The sequence below is a fragment of the Acomys minous genome (genome assembly GCF_964271855.1).
Source record: "Acomys minous genome assembly, chromosome: 16".
NCBI lineage: Eukaryota > Metazoa > Chordata > Mammalia > Rodentia > Muridae > Acomys > Acomys minous.
This window is the reverse complement of record NC_140498.1, coordinates 95,362,221-95,378,813: the sequence shown is the minus strand read 5'-3', so window position 1 is coordinate 95,378,813 and position 16,593 is coordinate 95,362,221. Positions and strand designations below refer to the sequence as shown.

Below are 16,593 nucleotides of genomic sequence, written 5' to 3'. Positions count from 1 at the left end.
AGGGCACAGCGTCCTCTGTACAACGGCCATCACAGAGCAGCTGAGTGGATAGCCGCTGGACGTACAAATGCTGCAGCCACTGGACGTACAAATGCTGAGCGGCATTCTGCTAACCCTGTCCCCCACTGCTCTAAGAGGCTGGCTGAGGCCAGATGCCCGGAATCTCGCTGAGCAACCTGGCTCCTGGCTCATAACACTTGGGGACCTTGGAGCTGCACTGCCCATCTAAACACCCACTGGTCAATCAAGGGCCCCGCTGTCAGACTGATGGCCCACCCACGGGCACCCTCCATAGCGTGGACACCACCCACACCTACAGTGGCCACAGCCATTGAGTAGCTGAGCCAGCATGACAGTGTACACGTGGGCAGAATTAGCCTCTTCATGGCTTAATAGAAGGAGTGTCACCAGGGCAGCCAGCCACTGCTGAGCTGGGATCAACGGTGCATAAGTGTCAGTCACTGGGGGATCCCTACGCCCACCCAGAACCTGTGATGCAGACGCAGGGGAGGATGGGTAGAAGCAGAAAGCAAGCACGTTGGTTCACAGTCTCCAGCACACACACACATACACAGACACACACACTCACATGCACACATACCCACCCACCCCCACACACACACTCACAGATACACATGTACACGTGCCCACACATACACAAACACACAGACACACACACACTTGCACGAAGGAATCAAAGACTTGCTGAACAGATCCATGGGCCCCAGTTTTGATGCCTAAAGAGTCATGCCCAGCATTAGAAGCCCAGGGTTCTCCAGTTTTCTCCGAACGTGTTATAAATGGCAAGGAGCCCATTTAGAAGCCTTTCAACCCAGCTTCAAATGCATCCCATATGCTGCACCCAGTTTGAGACGGCAGTCTCTTCCAGAACTCAGCGGAAGCCCACTCACACTGAACTGGCAGCTATTTATTCCTGGGTGGCCTCGCTCGCTCGCTTGCTCGCTGTGTACTGTGCAGAGCTGACACACCACAAGCCAGACAGCTAACAGGTCCTGAGAGAAAGGAAGAAAACTTGAGACTGAGCCAGATCTGTCTGTCAGTGTCAGTCTCTGTGTGTGTGTGTGTGTGTGTGTGTGTGTGTGTGTGTGTGTGTGGTTGGTTTCACAGAACAGAGGCGTGAACTCAAGGTCCTACACATACTACGCAAGGGTTCTTCTCCCAGTTCCTGGTTCACACATGATCATGGCAATACTGGGACACAGGCAGGTGACAGGGATCCTCTGGGGTCCAGTGGCTGGCAGGAGAGCAGGGATCAGGCCCAGTCCTAGGAGTAGCTGCCACTAGGCTCACAGACTCCGGGCCTTGATTCATCTCGCAGCTGTCACGTCCTGCGTCACACTGCCTTCGAATGGATCCGCTGCCTCAGTGCCTGAGTCCTGGGAACGCTACCATCTGGAGAGGGATGTAAGCTAGGACTGACACCTTCTTGGCATCTTCTGCAGCATGACCTCAGCCCCCCAGATCTGCAAACCTGTAACTATGAGAAGAGCCAAAAGGAGACTGGCCGGTGTGCCCCCCACAGAGCAGATTTGCCCACCACAGGCCTCAGGTGGCCAGAGCACAGTCACTGGCTCAGACGTTACTGGGTTGTGTACACGTTCTTTGGTCCCCACAATGGCAGCCTCATGCCCTCATCTGTGCAGGTACCAAGCACCTACTCCAGGGCAGGGGCTGAGGGCATTCAAGAAGACAGGCATACGGGGCATACAGACCATGGGGACGTGCCTTCCTAGCAATCAAGACACGCTGTGTTTGAGACTCAGCATCGTACCGCGTACACACACATGCACACACTCCACATGTGAGGGATGGCATGCACCTGTCACCCCAGCTCTTGGGAGACTGAGACAGGAAAGTTGTGAATTTGAAACAAGCCTAGACTGGAGAAGGGCAATAAAATATCCCCTAGCCAAGCTGGGCGGTGGTGGCACACGACTTTAATCCCAGCACTCAGGAGGCAGAGGCAGGTGGATCACTATGAGTTCAAGGCCAGCCTGGTCTACAAAGTGAGTCCAGGACAAACCAAGGCTACACAGAGAAACCCTGTCTCAAAAAACAAAAACAAACAAAACCCCCCAGCCTACCACTGTGTGTTAAGCTTCCCTGGCCCTGCCTTGTGAGCTTGTCCCATGTCAAGTGTTGAGCAGCCTGTGGCTCTTCTAGTGACCCAAGCTGCTGGTAGAGGGTCTGGTTTGCGTGGACCAGCCCAGGCAAAGAGCAGAATTCAAACTGTCAAGAATGGCTTCTGGAAGCTTCTGGAAACATGCCCCTCCTGCACAGTGGGGGTAGTGGAGGGTTCACAAGATCATCTATTCTAAGTAGGGGCTGTCTGTTCGAGGCACCCCCTTTGCCTGGCTCAGAAACACCTTTCAAAAGAACATACTTCTGTAAGCAATGGGTCCCCGGCGCTCCTGCCCTGGCTTCTAGCAACATCAGACTTTCTTCCCCTGTATGTTGGGCCTAATCAGACATTAGATATCAGTGGCGGCATATCTCATCCGTCTGTCCCCCACCCTGTCTCTTCTCTCAGCTCCTCTCCAGACAGGACCTGGCCCCTGGGCTCTCCTCTGTGGCCAGCCCCTTCCTGCCTCTGGTCTCTGACCTGAGAGGTATGGTCCAGGACCCATGATGGGTTCTGCCACTCAGACTCAGCTCACTGGGCAGGCACTTCCCCCAGCACAGGTCAGCTTCCTGGGTCCAGATGAGGTTCTGAATCTCCCATAGAGAAAAGGTGTCCACTTAAGGGAGGCGGGCGAAAGCCTTACTCAGCCGTTGCCTGGATGCAGGGGCAGCTGAACGTCCAGGCGTCCAGGCTGTGTATCCTCGGTCCTCTACAGACATGATCCTAAGCCACAAGGTTTCACTGGCCCAAGGCCCTATCCCTGTGCCTCCTCTGGCTGCAGCCCCAAGTAGTCTCCCTCCAGCTGCCCCAGGCCTTCAGATTACAGTCACACCCACGAAGGAGTTACTGGGACAACTGTATGAAGGGCAGGAGGAGGTTCACAAGCGTCCCCCAGTTGACACGCAGGACACGGCTACTTGCCACAGCCCCCTCAAAGATGATGCAAAGTGTCAGGCAGCTGAGCATCTAAGGAGCGTTAAGGTCCACCACCCCTCACCCCCACCCCCGCCCTAAATAAACATCTGCCTTTTCAGTCTCCGTGGCCAGTTCCTTCCTACAATTTGTGCTATTTTGGGGACACCACAGCCACTGGAGAGCCCAGTCATCAAGCAGCCTCAGGCCCCTCTTGTTTTTCTCCAGACTGGGACAACCTGCAAACAAGCCGGCCCTCTGCACGGCTTTGCAAATCAAGTTTTATTGAGTCCAGACACTGAGACCTTTCAGGAGCTGTTGTCTGTGGCTCCAACTGACAGCTCACTATGTGGCCCAGAGGAAAAAAGGAGCCTAGTACTGCTGCCTGTTACAGAACAAATGTCTCTAGCGTGTATACTGAGACTCCCTAAAACACTGGGTCCCCAAGGCCATGACTGTTCCCACAGCTCGGATCTGGTAATATTTCCAGCCATGGCCAGCTTCTTCCAGTTCTACCTGAGAACCCAGAAGAGGCTATTCAGACGGCAGGTTTGGGATTTCTGTTTGCTTTCTGAGACAGGGTCTCACACAGCCTCAGACTGTGTTTTCAAGGATGACCTGGCTCCTGGTCTCCCCACCTGTACAATGACATCACACCCGACGTTCTGGGCCTCCCACCTGTCAGGCAAGCACCCCATTGGCTGAGCCATGTATACACACAGGTGCAACAGCACTCACACGACATCAGGGGACAACTTTCGGGACTCAGTTCTCTCCTTCCACCATGGGATGTGGGGATGGGACTCGGGCTGTCAGGCTCATGCGGCCAACACTTTGACCTGCCAACCCACATCACAGGCCCACAGGAAGAAAATGAACAGTCTTAAGCCCTAGCATGGGGACCCAAAGGTCGGATGGCATTCCCCCACACCCAACAAACATAACCAGTGGGTGTTCCTGGTGTGAACAGGAGCCTGGCACACACTGCACAGTGCCAGTTCACACTGCTGTCTAGGCACTAACTTGTCAGTTGTTGGGTTGGTTTTGGCTATTTAAGACAGGATCTTGTCAGGCAGCCCAAGTTAGCCTCGAACTCAAGGCAATCCTCCTGCCTCAGCCTCTCAAGTGTTGAGACAACAAGCAGAATTCAGCTCTTTTGTTTAATGCCACAGTAGGTCAGCAGTGTGTCCAGCTGCCTCACCCAGCATTTCCTGATGCTGCTTGGATGCCTGTCTAAGGGCAGGTCCCTTGTCTGATAATCTAAGTTCTGGCCAGCCTTAGGCCCTTCGAGAAACAGAATATCAAAACTGACACTCGGGTGGAAACACTTCAGTCAATAAAGTCCTTGCACACAGGAGGACCTACCTGAGCTTGAACCCTAAAAGCAAAATAAATAAATAAATAAATAAATAAATAAATAAATAAATAAATAAAAAGAAAGAAAGAAAAGCAAAGCTGGACTGCTTGCTGGCACACAGTTGGCACTCTATGACCACCCACCACTGCCTACTTGGGGAGTTCCTGAACAGAGAGAGGTCCTGTGTCAAAAGCAACGCCCAGCACTGCAGCGGATACACATAGTAATTATTGTCCGGGGAATCTTGCCCAGAAGGCAGCGGGCTGGGCCAGAGGGTGTGCGCTTCTCCAAGCCTTACATGTCCGCACAGCAATTCCCAGGGAACCACTTTCCATGCCGACTTTGCTCCCAGCTGGAGTACGAGCCCTGAGGTGGGCCTAACAAACACAGCCGGAGAGCACTGGAGCCTGGCTGGCCTCCCCTCCCAGGATTCTCCCTGCTGGACTTACAGGCCGTTATCTCAGATGGACAGTGTCCAGAGAGAAGGGAGTTGGCTGTGCGGGCCTGGCTGGCCAGGGAGAGGGAGGCATGAGCAAAGACAGCCATCCGAATAGGGAGGACTCCACCCCAGGGCCCAACTCAACAACACACACACACACACACACACACACACAGTGCTGAATGTCAGCATACTGTGCTCTGGGCAGAAAGCCATTTTACACAGCAGAGAAAACAGTGGTTCCTTCCCAGGGATGCATTCTGAAGGAATTGGCGGATACTGACTTTAACCATGTCCACATCTCACAGATCACCACTGTCCATCCCCTTGGAAGGTTTTCATGACCCTCTGAGGGAAAAGAGGTAGAAGACTGAGTGCACCCAAATTCACAAACGGGCCCCCTAACTGCAGCGTCTCTTTCCAGGCACAGCCTTCAACATAAATTTCCACATGAACCCCAGGATGCCTTTTACAGGGAACTAATTAGAGCTCGCCTCTTTACAGGGAACCCACACAACTCCCAGTTCTGACTGTGTCCAACTGAAGCCAGTTGTGGACCAAGGCCCAGGCTGTATCCCTTGCAAGGCTGGTGTTCCCATCTCTGGCTACAGACCCTTTCCAGGGTCAACAGCCTCGCTCTGACCACCCACTGCCATGATTGCAGACTGTAAAATACCCCTGGGTTTTCTCCACACTTAATTATTATTGCTATTTCTCCTCTTTAAGCAAGAAAAGCCTTTTGGTGCTGGAGAGATGGCTTAGCAGTTAAAAGCACTGATTGCTTTTCCAGAGGACCTGGGTTCAATTCCCAGCACCCACATGGCAGCTCACAGCTGTCTGTAATTCCAAGATCTGACACCCTTACACAGACACACATGCAGACAAAACACCAATGCGCATAAAATAAAAATAATAAATTGTTTAAAAAAGAAAAGCCTTTTGTGTTTATAATAAAGTTTTTTTTCCTTTAAAACATAATTGTACTGAACTTTTTGAAAAGGCGAAAAGTTTAAAAAATAAGTAAAAGTATAATCACTCAAGAGGTGAGTGGGAATAGCCAAAGCTGACTCTTTTGTTTAATGTGAAAAGGGAAATCACCAGGAAAAGCGTAGAGTAGAGAAAACAGGGTCCACACAGGCTGTCAGGGGGCCCCCAAGCCAGAGGCTGGCCTCTCCCACTCGGCAGCTACATGTGACCCTGTGTTGGCTCAAGGCCACGGACAGAGGACAGAGTGGCTTGGTGGGGAGAGCTCCACTTGGTGTGTAAATACAGACAAGTGAAACCCGTGCCAGGCCCATCGGAACAAGGGTGTGACGCCTGGACTCTCGGCAACCCTTCTGGAACCAAGAGACCACAAGGCAATGCCTTACAGGTAACAACATAAATCCTTTGGGGTTTGTATGTAAAACCCTACTTGTTTAAGCCACTGTCAGTTAGGGCTTGTTATGCAAAACACCCCCAGCAGACTCAGGGAGCTCCGCACAGATTAGTTAAGTGGACAAAGAACTCGCTGCGCAGAGGGCTGGGGGTGGGAGGTGGAGGGCATCTCCCGATGATGAAATGAAATGCCACATGAAGTGCCTGGGAGCAGGCCTGGCGGTGGATACCAGAGGAGCGTTAAGTCAGTGTGCGAGCAATCAGAGGAACAAAACCTTTGTGAGCGGTGGGATTGGGGTGTGCGTGAGAGGGAATTCAACATGGCAAACACTGGCGAAATGACTTTCTAGTGAAACCCTGGGCTCTGTTTACCCTGCTGGCACAGCACACACTCATCTCCCAGCTTGGAAGCAGAGAGAGAGCCGACCCAGGAGGCATGGACAAAACTCTTATACAGCTGGCCACACCCTACACCAGCTCGCCCTCTGCATGAGCCTGGAGGAAGAGGAGCAGATAAACCAAAGATGTAAAGAGCACGCTGCCAACCCGATGGCCTCGGCGCTGGGAGCCAGCTCACGCCCTGGTCCTGGGAGGCCCTCCAGGTTTGCCTCCAGCACTCACCAACCACCCTGCAGTGACACGAGTCCTCCTTCACCCACCCCGGCCAGGCGTCACCAGCCTGGGACTGGGCAACAGGCCTAGCCCATGACACAAACGATGTCGGTTCTTTGTAGCTGAGGACGTCCACCTGCCCTGATTGGCACAGGGGAACCGAGGACAAGCCCAAGTCCTTGGGATGGCTGTGCCCTTGTCAGCGTGACAAACATCATTTTTGTTCCTCCCTAAGATGACACGTCAATATCAATTATCAATTTTAGAAGTCCTGTAGTCTTTAAAAATTCGAACAGTCTTGCTGGGCATGGTGGCGCAAGCCTTTAATCCCAGCACTCAGGGAGGCAGAGGCAGGCAGATCTCTGTGAGTTTGAGGCCAGCCTGGTCTACAAAGTGAGTCTACGACAGCCAGGACTACCCTGTTTCAAGAAAACCAAAGAATCGGTCTCTTTAAAATAGCCAATCTCTTTTAAAATCCAAAATCCTTTAAAGGCCTCTTAACTGTGGCCTCCCATAACATTACAAATAAGGCAAATGCCTTCTTACTTTAAGAAGGAAGAACCAGTCACAATCTCAACAAAGCAAAACTCCAACTGTATAAATAACTCAAGTGTCCATTGTCTGGGACTCACTAACCATCTCCTGGGCTCCTCCAAGGGCCGGGGTCACTTCCCTGGCTCCGCCCTCTGCAGCTCACACAGCTTGTCTCCTGGGCTCACGCTGGGTCCACTCCACTGCTGTTACTGTTCTTGGTGGTCACCCCACAGTACTGGCACCTCCAAAACGCTGCGACTGGGCTGCAGCTTCACCAACAGCCTCTCCTGGCCTCTCTTCAGGGACCCCAGCCCTGCCACACACTACCAAGCCTCAGCTGCTCTCCATGACCCCTCATGCCTTCAAGATGCACCTGGGTGACTCTTACACTACCAGGCTCAGCTGCCAGCACCAGGTACAACCTTGGCCGCCTCTGGAGCACGGCTTCTGTGTGCCCACCCTGAGGAAACAATTCCCGGAAGGCTTCACCTCAGCGGTGCTGGTCTCTTGTTAATCATGGCTGACTCTGCAGCTGACCAGAACCACAGATTCTCAGCTCAAAATAGCAACTGGCCCTGATAGAGTCTTTAAAGTCCCCTCTGAAGCTTCACCAGCCAGGCCTCCATCTTATCTCCTGAGCTCCTACAGAACACTCCGCTGAGCTGTCAACACTCAACGCCTTTTCTAGCCCAAACGTCCAGAGTCTTTCCACAGCCCTCCCCGAAACATGGTCAGGTGTGTCGCAGCATCTATTGGTCTTAGGGTACCACTGCGGCGATGAAACATCGTGACCAAAAGCAAGTTGAGGAGGAAAGGGTTTATTCGGCTCACACTTCCACATTGTAGTCCACCTGAAGGAAGTCAGGGCAGGAACTCAGGCAGGGCAGGAAGCTGGAGGCAGGAGCTGATGCAGAGGCCATGGAGGGTGCTGCTCACTGGCTTGCTCATCATAGCTTGCTCACCTGCTTTCTTATAGAACCCAGGACCACCAGCTCAGGGATGGCCCCGCCCACAATGGGCTCCCTGCTGACTCCACCCCACCCCCATCAATCACTTGCACAGGCTTGCACACAGCCAGATCTTCTCAGGTGACTCCAGCTCCTAGTCAAGTTGACTTAAAAAACTATCCAGGACAGGGCGTTAGGGCAAAGGAAAAGTCTCTATAGCTGGGGTTCAAGCCAGGATCCATCACAGGGCCAGCATGGGGTTCCGACCGATGCCTCGGCACTGTCCCCATCAGCGAGCAGAGGCTGCCTCATCCACCTCAGGGATTTGCCGAGGACTCACTAATTGACAGATAATGAGCCGTAATGAGTGTAATGGAGTCCTTTACACTTTAGCTAGAGGGAGCCACAAGGCAGCTCAGAGAGAAGTGAAAAACATAATTAAAAACAAGTTTCCAGTTTGTCTGCTGGGGTGGGGTGCGTGGCGTGGCAGGAGGGGAGGGAGGGGCCTGGTCTCACCTGTACTGTGGACATGTTTCATCTTGAACCCTGTGACTGAGCCTCCCATACAATTTTGTGTGTGTGTGACAATTTTTTTTCTCTTTTTTTCTGCATGTGTGCATGTGTGATTAGCACACTCATGTGTGTGGGTACACATGTGTGCACATGTGAGGAGGCCCTAGGCTAGAGTGAGGCATCTCTTTCAATCCCTTTCCACTTATATATTGAGACAGGGCCTGTCTCTGAACGCAGAGCCCACTGGGGTGACTAGCTCGTCCAGGGACCCTGTCTCCAGCTCCCAAGTGCCAGGATCACAGATGAGGCTGCCATGCCCACCTAGCTCTCACACGGGTGCTGTGATCCAAACTCTGAACCTCCTGCTTGCACAGTGAGCATTTTATCCACTGAGCCATCTCCTAGGCCAGGCACAAGCTAGCCGTTAAGATACAGGAGGGATATAGGTGAGGAGTGTGCAGATGTTTGCAGAAAGTGGCAGAGGGACTGGAAGGCAGCGCGGTCATCACCCAGGTGGGAGGTAAGAACGTGGCTCCTCCGCCCTTGGTTCAGGTTAGCTCAGCTTCCTAATTCCACGAGAAGCTTCCTCCTGGAGCATCAGAGCAGCGGCTCCAGGAGATAGCTCACTTCTCCCAGCATCCTTTGAGGCAGGTGCGCCTCTATAATAGCGCTAATTGCAGGAAAACAAGGGCCAATGTGCACTGAGAGTCCGTGTGTGTCCGTGTGTGTGTGTGTGTGTGTGTGTGTGTGTACACGTCGTGTCGTGTCCTCACACCTGGCTTCTGATGCCTGTCACATGTGTCTGCTGCGTCTCTTGGTGCACAGCCCTCCACCGGGTCACTCTGCCTCATCAACTGCTCCTGGAGCAGGTCCCTGGACAGAGGAGTGTGATGTGTCACCGCTGGCCCCCTTTTCACACAGGCTTGCCTGGCGGTGCTGCAGACAACACAAGTCCAGACTCCTGCTAAAATCCACCGGCTCTCCATTCACCCAGGGCTCCATTTGGCCCAGCACAATCAAGAGGTGCTCAAAGGACACCAGAGTCAGGGGGGACACGGGCACTGACAGCCTCGCCCTGCTCCAGTCCTTCTGTGTGACCATCAGTACCTCAGCTGCAAGACTCTGTTAGTCTCTCCCCATCTCTCCCAGGCCCGGGTTCCTTATCTGTGAAAACCATTTGCTTACGCTTCAGATTCAATGTAACGATTCAGATGCAAATCGTCCCTTATCTTCCCAAGCCTCCACTTCCTTGTCTGTCATCCTCACGGGATGCAAAGAGTAGCCTGGAGATTTGCTGGGGGACTGGATGGAGACTGCACAATGCTGTTTACAGGGCACAGTCTTCACTGGTGGCCTATGTGCCAGGAGAGGCACAGCTGTGAACAAGCCAGGCCAGCACGCGGACCAGCCAAGGAAGGTCCTGATGCTTACTGAGCTCAGAAACCAGGACAGTGAGGCTGCAGGGGGCACTCAGGGCTGCAAAGGTCATCGGCACTGACCACTTAGAGGAGCTGGGGGAGACGGGCCCTTCCACCTCTGCACAAGCGCAGAAGAGCTCAGGGAGACCTCCACCCTCACCTAGTGGCAAAGGGATCTAGGTGTCCTGGGCGGTACAGCAGGCACTTAAGATACAATGTATCTTCAGATGGCAAACTGTATCTTCAGGTGGCAAACTCAAAGAGTACTGGCTCAGAAAGCTGCCGGGAAACCTGCTCCCATCAAAGTGCCCATGGACCAGGAAGAACAGTACCTGGGTCTCTGTGACAACAGGTGAGGGTGTGACCAGTTCACCAGACCCCACCAGCCAGTGTCAGCCACTGGCTGTGGCAAGCGCCTGCCCTGACCTGGCAGAGGATGCCGGCCGGCCTCTGCCAGCTCCACCCACACACTCTTGACACTGAGGACAATGTCCTCTTGGCTACTGAGCTTCAGAACCCCAGATCTACTGGTGCTGGAGAGCCAAGTAGTGTCATGTCCAAAGGTTCCCCACAAAGTCCCCAGCAGAGGTAAACCGCAGGGACCCTTGGAGGCAAGCTGCTCGCTGGCGCACCCTAGCGGTACCTCACCACGCAGTAAGGCCTCACGGGGGCAGCCTGATTTGTGACACCCCATCTCCTAGAACCACTGACTCGCCAGGGAATTGGTTCAAGATGACAGTCTCCCCAAGTTGTCACAACACAATAGCATAACATGCTGACTGGCCAAACGGTGTGAGTCACGCATTCCAGTTACCCTGGCTGGAGTTTAACCACGTTCACCAGCAGTTTACTGAGTCCACCTTTGGTAATGAACCCAAAAGTCAAGTTTGGGTGGAGCTCAGGCGGTGAGGTGTGGCTAAGGGATGGGCTCTCTTGGCACAGCAAGATGAAGGTGTCCTCGTGTGACAAGGGGGAGAGAGCAAGGTCCCTCACAGATAGTGACCAAGCAACACTCCATGGAGGGGGTGACATCACAGCCATGCGGCCTGGGAGGTTGGAGATGGCAGACAAGGGAAAAGCCGTGAAGTCTAGGGGTTAAGAGAAGGGGCCTGGAAGGAGAAGAGGCAGCAGGGGTGGAGGTGGGGGTGGGGGGATGGGGAGGTGGGGGTGGGGCTGGGGTTGGGTGCTGCGGGGGAAGGGGAGGGGATAAGGGGTAGGGGTGAGGGGGTGGGAAGGGGGGGATGGGGAGTTGGGGGTGGGGGCTGGGGTGGAGGGTGAGGGGGTGAGGGGGTGAGGGGTGGGCAGTGGGGGGGATGGGGAAGGGGTTTGTGCTCAGTTCGTAGGGGAACCATGGGCAGAGCCCACAGGCTGAAGTCACATTTGGGGCTCTGTAGAAACGCTTCCCTCCCTCTCCCTCTGGGGGCACCGACAATACAGTTACACACCTACAAGGAGAGGCCAGTCCAGCCTGCTTTAGGGCTTCGGGCCCCTAGGCAGGCAGAAATGGAGGGGAGGGAGAGCTGGGGGGGGGGCTCACAACAACGAAGGCCTTCCAGCCTCCATCCTCACCTGTCAAATGGCTCAGGAACCTTGCACAGGAGCCAGGGCCACACGTGCGAGCAAGCATGAGGGCGGGCTGAGGAAGGTCGGTGACGGCGGACAGAGGAGCCACACAGCCCTTGCCGCACACCACAGAGCCCACTCACTGCAAGAGCAGTCTCACAAGTGAAGGTGGCATCTTGGAGTAGATACTCATCTAAGCAAAATGATCTGGGTCCCTACGGCCACTGGGCCCCTGCAGGGCGCCAGACCCTACTCTACTCCCCAAGGCAAGGGCCCAAGTTCCCAGCAAGAGCTGCAACGCCAGGCAGCAGGTGGAGAGGCCTCACACTCAGGACCTAAAATGTTGACACGGCCATGCCCAGGCGAAGGGCGGTCGAGGGCTGCCTGTCACTTACTGACACCAGGAAATGGCACCAGGAGAGCCCCGGCTTCTCTAAGAGAACTGCTCAGACATGCCACATGAATCCCTCAGTAACCAGATGTGCCTGCTGGCTTTATGTCAACTTGACACAAGCTAAAGTCATCTGAGAAAAGGGAGCCTCAACTGAGAAACCACCTTCATAAGGTCTGGCTGTACACAAGCCTGTAGGGTATTTTCTCAATGATTGATGGGGGAGGGCCCTATTGTGGGTGATGTCATCCCTGGGCTGGTGGTCCTGGGTTCTATAAGAGCAAGCCATGAGGAGCAAGCCAGTGAGCAGCAGCCTCCGTGGCCTCCGCGTCAGCTCCTGCCTCCAGGTTCCTGCCCTGCCTGAGCTCCTGTCCTGGCTTCCTTCAGTGATGGACTACAGTGTGGAAGCATAAATCAGCCCTTTGCTCCCCAGGCTGCTTGGCCCAGGGTGTTTCATCGCAGCGACAGAGACTCTGACTTTCATGCCAGGGAAGCACTGGAAGGAGGCAGTGGAGTCCAGAGAGACACCTGCCTGGGCCAAGTTCATGCTTCCTGCAAAATCCCAGAGTCCCAAAGTCTTAACTGCTCAGCAGCTAAGCAGCAGGAGAGAAGTGGGACAGTCCTTCAGAACCAGGAGCCTGAGGGACAGGCTGCCCGAACGGGGTGTGGCTGTGTGCTCAGAGAGAGAGAGAGCCTCCGGGTCTGGCTCACAGGCTCCGCTGTGAAACTGGAGCCTCAGTTTCCCCAGCTGGGCTGGAAGAGCACACTTAGTGTCTTACTACCCACAGAGCTAAGGAAGCACGCTGGGACGCAGCACAGGCCAGGAAGCCAAGGCCAGGAGTCCTGAAGTTGTTCCCCCAGCCTTGATGGCAGGCCACCTCATTCACAGCTGCCTGCCAGCCCAGCCTATCAGTGAGAGACTGTGTCCACATCGAGGAGGGAGGGCCATGGAGAGGACACCCAACATCGAACTGAGGCATATAGACACACACACACACACAGACACACACAGACACACACACAGACACACACACTGACACAGACACACAGACACAGAGACTAACACACACAGAGACTAACACACTGACACAGACACACACACAGAGACAAACACACTGACACACACAGACACAGAAACAAACACACACTAACAGACACACACAGATACATACACATAGAGACAAACACACACACAGACACACACAGAGACAAATGCACACATACACTGACACACACACACACACACACACACACACACACACACACACTATAAAGGACACAACAGAGCGAGTCATTGTGCAAAGGCCCTGTGGGAGAACCCCCATGGAGGAAGGGCCCTTGTACACCAGGATAGAAAGCAGCAGAGGGCACCCGGCTGAAGGAACATGTCCAGGGTGTGGCTAAGCAGGCCGGGGCATCCTGGCTTGGGGTTAAGCACTCCCAAGGGAAGCTCACAAAGCAGCTGACGGTGTGATGCTAAGCAGGAAGGGCGTCCACAAAGCTGGACGCATCTGGGGATCTGCAGAATTGAAAAGAACAGCGCTAAAGAAAGAATCAGCAAAATCCATGCCCCGCACAGAACACACTCCACAAAGTATCTTCCCACCCTGGCAGGGTGTGCTTGTCTGATGGGGGAGGCCTCTGTGGTGGTGTAGCTCTGCAATTTGCTGAGCTCCAGGTTCTAGCAAAATAACAGTAATAATAATCTTTTTTGTTTGTTTAATGCTGAACAAAGAGACAGAGTGTAGTTTGCTCCATCTGCCCCATCCACAAACCCTACTGAGGCTCCTGGAGCCAAGGTTTTAGGAGGACAGCCACTCTCATCCAACTCTCAAGTAAACAAACGTCCCTTTGGCAGAGGTCCCCTCGCCCTCCCCTCCGGAGCTGGAAATCGGACAATAGCAGTGTTTTCTGAGAGGCAGTGAAGGGCGAGAGCCCAGCAGTGGGAACTCACCCAAACACAAGCGTCCCACCCAGGAGCTCCCTTTCCTTCAGTCAGGGTGGGCCCTGCTCCCTCTCTCTCATGCTTCCCCCTAGAGCCCTGACCAGCCCTGAATTCCTGAGGCCCAGAATCCAGAATGTTCCGTGTTAAATACCCAGGCTCCCCGGTCAAAGCCACAGAGGAAGGACGGGGTCACATGTGAGCCTGAAAGGCCAGTCACTCTGCAAAGGCACAAGAACTTTCTATGTACTGATACCCAAAGGGAGGTGGGCAATGTAAAAAGGTTACAGGTCAGGGGTCAGGGTCCAGACAGGCACGCCACACTTGGAGGCCTCCTGGGAAAGGGAACACATGGAAGCCAGGCTCAGACCTACATTACAGGAGGAGCCTGCCAGGAGAAGGGCTGCCCAGAGAGTGGGCCCAAGACAGAGGGGCCATGGAAAACAACCAAGGTGGATGTGAGGGGTCACCCTCCTGGGCAGAATCCATGCAGAAAGAGTGAGGAGACCCCAGCGGGGCCCAGGAAGGCTCCTGAGTCTTCCATAAAACTGACTCTGCACCTGCCTCCCAATGGGAAATACACGAGGGGCTGGGACTTTCTTAAGCCTCACCATGTAGCCTGCGGGCCTCTGAGCTCAGGAGCTCAGGCCTTGCGAGACTTCCCCTCCTGGCTCCTGAAGGCACCTGGCCCTGGTGCTAAGATAACAGCTGCTGAGAGCCATGCCCCAGGGCCACGTGAGTCCCAAGGTCTGTAAAGGACATACTGGCCGGTGGGTGGATGCTACGTATACACGGGGTAAGATGGTCCCCATAGAAGCCACCGGTGCCACCTCTTAGAGCAGCCAGAGACCTTCCCTGTCTGACATCCGCTAAGCAGGCCCCGGACCAGCAGTGCCAGCGAGGCCTTGACATTTGTTAGGCTGAGAATTTAAAGACAGGACGTGATTCATGCACACAGGCCTTTCTCAGGGAGGAAGGAAGCGGCCCTCAGATCTGCAACCAAATTTAACTTCTTTTCTCCACGCAGCTCTGCAGACAGTAACACAGGAGGGTATGCGCACAGGGAACCCCCCACCTCCTGGGAGGCATCGCTCAGCTTTCTCCAGAAAGTCTCTCCAGAAGGTTTCTCCAGAAGCTATCCTCAGCAGGCACAGAGGAGACCTTAACGAGATGTGGAGGGCGCTCACTGTGGGACAGGCAGCAGCAGCCTGTGGTCCACCCCTGTGGTCCATCCCCCCAACAATACACAAGAACAAAAGAGTTGGAGAAACTGGGCTGTGCAGGAAGTCAGGGCCTCTCGCTACCCTGGGAATGTCAGATCCAGAGAAAGGGTTGGCTCGGGATTAAAAGGGCACCCCCACACCTGGGAGACACACTTCAGCTGGGTTAGGTCCTGGAGGGCAAACTCGGCGGGTGGGGTTGGGGGGGCCGGCGGCCCACACTCACTCCCAGGAAAGCAGTTCCCAGGGTCCTGGGCAGCCAGATCTTTCTGCCCTAGCCTTTAGTTATAAGACCAAGACTGTCATCTCAGTCCTTCCAGACACTCAAGATAGGTGACAGATGGCCAGGCTCCCTACTGCTCCTCAGCCTCTGCAAATGTGTTCTGAGTCTGGGGACAATCATCAGCTCCTCTGTGAAAGGAGAGAGCCACCACGCTGGTGTTGGAAACCATCAGTGTCCCTGGCCTCCTAGCAGCAGAGGATGTGTAAGCCAAGACTCCTTGTCTGGGGCCTTTCCCCAGGACCCAGCTGTGTCCTTCAGGCCTGTGGAGCAAACAGAGGAGCTGGCCACAACCTTTCCCTCCTCAAAGGTGTGAGCCTGGCAACAATGCTCACTCTCTCTGGGCTGCCAGCTCCTGGGGTGCTAACAGGGCTGCTGGGCCCTCCACCAGGGGGCTGAGGATGAAAACACTGGCGCAGTGCTGGGGTGGGGCTCAACACAGAGAGCTAGCCTAGGGCAGGACGCCCTGAGTCCCAACCTCAGCACTGAGAAAATGAGACACAGTGGCTCAGGGCTGTAGTCTCAGCATTCAGGAGATGGGGCAGGAAGTCAGGGTCATCCTCAGCTACATAACAAGCTTAAGGACTAGCCTGGGCTACAAGAGACTCTGTCTGCAAAGTATGAGATATCTAAGTGAAGCAGGTGAGCATTCGTATTAGGGGTGGGAGCGGGTAGGTGTGGGGGGGTGAGGGAGTAGGGGTGTGGGGTGCACACCTGTGTATGTGGAGGGCAAAGGGCAGTCTTCATGTTGGCTGCTGGATTTGTTTTTCACTTTGATTTTTGAAACAAGGCCTCTCTCCCTGGGACCCCGGGCTCAACAATTAGGCAAGGCTGGCCTGGCAGCAAGGTCCAGGTGTCCGCCCTCCACTTCCTGTGCCCAGCACCCAGCTCCTCCTCCTTGCATAGGACGCACTTTACTGAACTATCACCCCAACCCCACAATGA

The 16,593-nt window shown here is 54.4% G+C and overlaps 1 protein-coding gene across 3 annotated transcripts in view; it reads right to left on the bottom strand.

Moving 5' to 3' along the window:
- The window catches only part of KIAA1671, a 141,634-nt gene that overhangs the window by 110,324 nt on the left and 14,717 nt on the right, over positions 1-16,593 (bottom strand). The window lies entirely within an intron of this gene.